The following is a 5,086-nucleotide window of genomic DNA, read 5'->3' as shown; positions in this document are numbered from 1 at the left end:
CGACGCAGTAGGGTGACGCCACTCTGTCCGTCCCCCGCGCGCGATCGCTCCAGAGCCAGCACGACCTGGGTACCCGGGAAGGAGGGAGAGAGGGCGGGGTGAGGCAGGGGCGAGGGCGTGGGGTGTGGACCGAGAGGGTCGATCGGCGGAGCTTGGGTACTCCTTGTCCTGGAAGGACGAAGGAAGGGGAAAGAGAGTGAGCATGCCCCGCATGCGGAAGGCGGAAGCCGTGGCAAGGGGAGAAGACAAGGGGGAGGGAGGGAGACAGGAGGTAAAGCAAGGTAGTAAAGAAGGGGAAGAGTGAGAGGCAGGAGATTCAAAGAAGAATTCATAAACATGAAGCGCAGGGAGGCAGAAGATCCAAAGGAAACAAAGAAAAAAGGCGATGCCCGAGCAAGCGATGAGCCCCCCCAGCCCTTTCCGGCACCGACAGAGGCCAGAGCATCCCTTGCTTGGCCCCTCCGCCTTTCCCACATGTTACCTCGGGAATATTCGGAAGCACAACTTGGAGTAGGGCGCGCGTGTGGCCCTTTCTTATCAGCCCTGCAGCATGGACATACGTAGATAAGGACGCAGCCTTGGGGAGGAACGAAAGCATGCCACAGCTTCCCCCGCACCCTCGCTGTCCTGCCCTTCGTGTACATTCCATTCTCCATCCTTCAGGAGCCATCCCGTCGTCGACTCTCTGCCCCTCCTTTCCCTTACCATGCACGATATTGCCCTCCCCCGCGTCCTCCACCAGCAGGTCGTGCCGATGGATTTTCAGGTAGCTGCACAGCTCCTCCTTGCTTAATTTTCCGTGCCTGTAGGCGTGCAGGTGTTTCTAAGGATATGATTCGAGGAAGAAGGAGGTGTGAAAAGGCAATGGTAGTGTGATTGCCCGAAACTTTCGTCACAAAAAGAGGCGAGGCGACCTTCTCGACACTCAGCCCCATACTTACAGAAATTTCGAACCTGCCAAACCCTGTGCGCCGTTTGCGGAAGGGCGACGGAGACGAGGAGAGGGAGGAAGGTGATGTAGGTAGGAAAGATTGAGAGTCGCCTGTTTCCTGCGCCGGGCGGGCGAGGGAGGAAAGCGGTTGGAGGGGCATCGACAGCTTAAATTATGCTGTAAAACCTGCTTTCTTCCTTCTCCTTCCCTGCGTACACCCAAGCGTCTCCTGCGATAAAACGAATGTATATATTTTATGTAAATTGTGACTGATCACGCCTGTATGTACAGCTAAAGTCTATGTTGGGGTGTCGTGTCGTGTCATACTTTGAGGATGCATGCATGGACATGTCGAGCCATATTCCAAAGACCACAAATTCGATGCCAGGAACGATGCATCATCCCGATTTAGCCTACATGCAGACTAAAAGCCCTATATTTTCCATGCCAGAGCTGCATGTAATGAAAAAAATGCGTTTGTGAAGGTGGGAAGTACCTGCCATAATTGACATGCTGGACCTCGCCAACTTTCTTGGGCGACGGCCCACATTGCCCTCAATAAACACTAAAAATCCACGAGATGAAAGACGCATCGTTGCAGCGCCAGGTAGCTTTTGAGAAAGTCGTGGATGGTACGCGTGTGTGCATCAGCATGGCGTGCTTGCGCTTTATCTATATGTACGCGATGGCGCAAGGACATGTTCCGGCTCGCGAAGCGAAGTCTCTGATATATCAAGGACCTTAAGAGGGAGAGTGTCGGCCTGCCGCATGGCCACTGATACTACCGGAGGAAAGCGTTTCTTGCCTCTTGCACCTCGCACAGCAAGTGATGACATGTTTGAGTGGGTATTTTGCTTGTGGTGTCCTTGGCGTGGTGAATCGTAGTGTTTTTTGGGTGTTGCTTCCAGTCCGCCAAGGGTACCCCGCAGGTATCAGATCACCAGGACTCTTCGCTGTGTGCTTTTATTTGTGTTACATAATTGTCTCCTCTTCAACACATACAGAGAGTTTTCCCTCTTGGACGGAGGGAAGCGGGAAAAGAGTACGACGTCAGTGCCGAGGAAGGCACGTGTGGCGTAGGCTGTTGTGTGCGTTGTGCATACCCCTCTCGTCTCGAGCCTTCTACTCGTCCGCAGCGTGCACACATTCCATACCTTCGATTACTTCGCGATAGAAAGTCATTCTCATGGAATTGCGCTCCGCCACAAAAATGAAAAGGGAGACTGGAGGCGTGGATGAGGTGGAAACAAAGCCGGGTGTCCCTGCAAGGACACCTCTCCCCTTGGCAGCAGAAGCCTCCTCCATGCATATCGAGGCCGAAGGCCCTCCTCTCTCTGCCGATGCACCTCTCAGCTCACCAGATAGGCCCCCTGGTGACGTCTCACCGCCAACGGAGGGTACATCCCTCCCACTCCACGACACGGCAGGCACGTCCGAGCAGGGAAAGGACCCCGTTTCCTCGATGGTGCTCCCAGCGGCGGTCCCGGTGGAGGCTGGTCCCTGCGTAGAAAGTGACCCGGAAGCCAAGGGATTGGAAAGTAAATGGGAGCCTGGGGCTGAGTCGGAGGCAACGACCTCGAAATTAGGCGCGACGGGTGCCGCGTCCGGCTTGATGCCGGAGACAGGCAGAGGGCTGGTGCCTGGAGGCCAGGGGTCTCGGGAGACGAGCCAATGCTCTGAGCCCGCCCCGGCAAGGTCGAGCACTGACCGTCCAGATCGGAGCCAGAAGCCCGTGGTCTCGTGCCTTCCTTCCCCCACCGCGGCGCCTGCCCCTGTGGGGGAGGACATGACTCGGGCAGGGGCCCCGCCTGGCGAGACCACCCCAGACCCGTTAGAGCTCTCGGAGCAATCGGAGAGTAAAGAGGCGGGAGGAACAGGTAGGATGCATGACGGAGGTGGTCAACCTCCCATGCTTCCTTCCCTTCCCTCGTCGTCGCCCCCGGCAGGCACGGGGCCCGAGACTCCGGGTACCCGGCGGAGGGAAGAAAGGATCGAGACTATCGCCTTGTCTGCAGCGGACAGCGAATTTCGGCCCGACGACTGCGTAGCAGGAAGGAAGGAGGAGACCGTGGTGGGGCCAGACTCCCCTGCACCGCGTCCTGCGCCGAAGGACGATGGCCCCGGGCCCGTGGCAGCGATGGACGTGGAGGAGACCACGCCGGGCACAGACGCGGCGACGCCGGCACCCACTACGGGCGAGGAAGACCATGGCCTGGCAGTCAAAGGCGGCGGCCTTGCGGAGGCTGAGCCTAGAGACCCAGCCTGTGCCTGCCCGGAGCCGTCCCAAGGGCCCGTGCCCGATACAAGCCCCGGCGGGAGCAGTCCTGGGGAGGACGTGGAGGGGGTAGGAAAAGGCCGTGGGGAGAATGTGGTGACATCGGGACCCTTACGTCCAAACAACCGTACCCCTGTGGATAAGAGTCTTGCTAGCATCCAAGCCAAGTGGGAAGCCGCCCAGACCTGGGGCACGCAGATGACAGCCCGCTGCCACCGGCTGGGAGAACTCAGCCTCCGCCAGTTGGGTCAGTTGCGGGCCTTCGTCGTCCAGGACATGCGGCGCGAGGCCCTGGACATGCTCAGGGGTTGCCAGGCGGAGGTGCGGGTCGTGGGGGGGAAAGTGCTCCAGCTTCTAGAAAGAGAACAGGACCGGGCCCAGGAACTGAGCCGGAGCCTGAGGAACGAAACAGCCCGTCGACGGGAGCTCCTCAACGCCTTGCAAGAGCTGCGGGGAAACATCCGGGTACTCTGCCGGGTGCGCCCGCCGGCATCGTCTTCGTCCTCCACCTCGACCTCGCCCCCGCTCTCCGCCCCGACCCCCCCCTCCGGGAAAGGGGGGGAACTGGGGGTGGCGGTTACTTCTCCCACGGAGGTCCGTCACCGATCTTTTTCCATGCCTAGAAGTGTGTGTAATTCCAGGCAAACACCATCCCACTTGGCAAGCCTCGCACAGGCACACTCCCTTCCCCTTCCCTCGATCCCTCCCTTCTCCCCTCTTGCCGGAATTCACTGATCCATCCCCTCCCCCTCCCTTCTCCCCTCTCGATGCTCCCTCCTTCCCCTCACAACGCCACCAGGTCAGTGTCCGGACGGACCGAATGGGCCCGGCCGCCGCCGCCAAAATCTTTGAGCTCGACGCGGTGCTCGGACCGGAGAGCGACCAAGCGGGCATATGGGCCGAAGTCCAGCCGTTGGTGACGAGCACCATGGACGGCTACCAAGCGTGCATATTCGCGTACGGACAGACCGGGTCCGGCAAGACCTTCACTATGGAAGGCGCGCAAGAATCCTTGCCGGGCGGGGAGCCTGGCGCGCCTGCGTCGGCGCCGGCGCTTGATCCGGCCACTCCAGAGGAGGTTGGGGAAGGGGATCCCTCCCTGTCCTCCGCCCCGCCCTTCCCCTCCGCGTCCCCGGCAGAGGACGGGGAGTTGCCGTCCGGGGCCGGCGTCAACCCCCGGGCCTTGGCAGAGCTGTTCCGGCTCAAGCAGGAAAAAGAGGCGGGGGGCATGGCCACTGTCCAAGTGTCCGTCTCGATGGTGGAGATTTACAACGAGACGATCCGAGACCTCCTCGCCTCTCCCCCGCCCCTTCCACCCCTAGCCCCAGGCAAGGAGAAGAGCAAAGACCCGGTCTATCAGGCCGCTGTGGCGGCGCGCAAGCTATGGCAGCCTCCGACCTTAGAAGTGAAGCAACAGCAGCCCTCTGTCAATTGCAGCCGCCCCAAGAACCAGAACACCAGCAACAAGAACAAGCCCAAGGAGCACGACCGGAAGGACACTACCGCCTCGAAACCAGCCGACGCCAAAGGCAAAGGCAGCTCCGCCACCGCCCCGCCAATCAGCAAGAGCAATAACCTTAACTCCAAATCTAGCAGCCTTCCGCCCTCTTCCACCCCAGGCGTCTACCTGCCCGGGGCGGTGTCCTTGCCCGTGGACTCGGCGGCGGCCATCCATAAAATCATTCGCATGGGCCAACGCCATCGCACCGTCGCAGCCACGAGAGCGAACCACGCGTCCTCCCGTTCCCACTCCCTCCTCCTGACCACCGTGCTCACAACCGACAGCGTTACGGGCATCGTTTCCACCGGCCGCCTGATTTTGGTCGATCTGGCCGGGAGCGAGCGGTTGAGCAAGGTTCGTCTCCCTCCCTCTAAGGATA

The sequence above is a fragment of the Nannochloropsis gaditana genome (assembly GCF_000240725.1).
Source record: "Nannochloropsis gaditana CCMP526 unplaced genomic scaffold scaffold047, whole genome shotgun sequence".
Classification (NCBI taxonomy): Eukaryota; class Eustigmatophyceae; order Eustigmatales; family Monodopsidaceae; genus Microchloropsis; species Microchloropsis gaditana.
The sequence above is the reverse complement of the archived record's forward strand: the minus strand, read 5'-3'. Positions refer to the sequence as shown.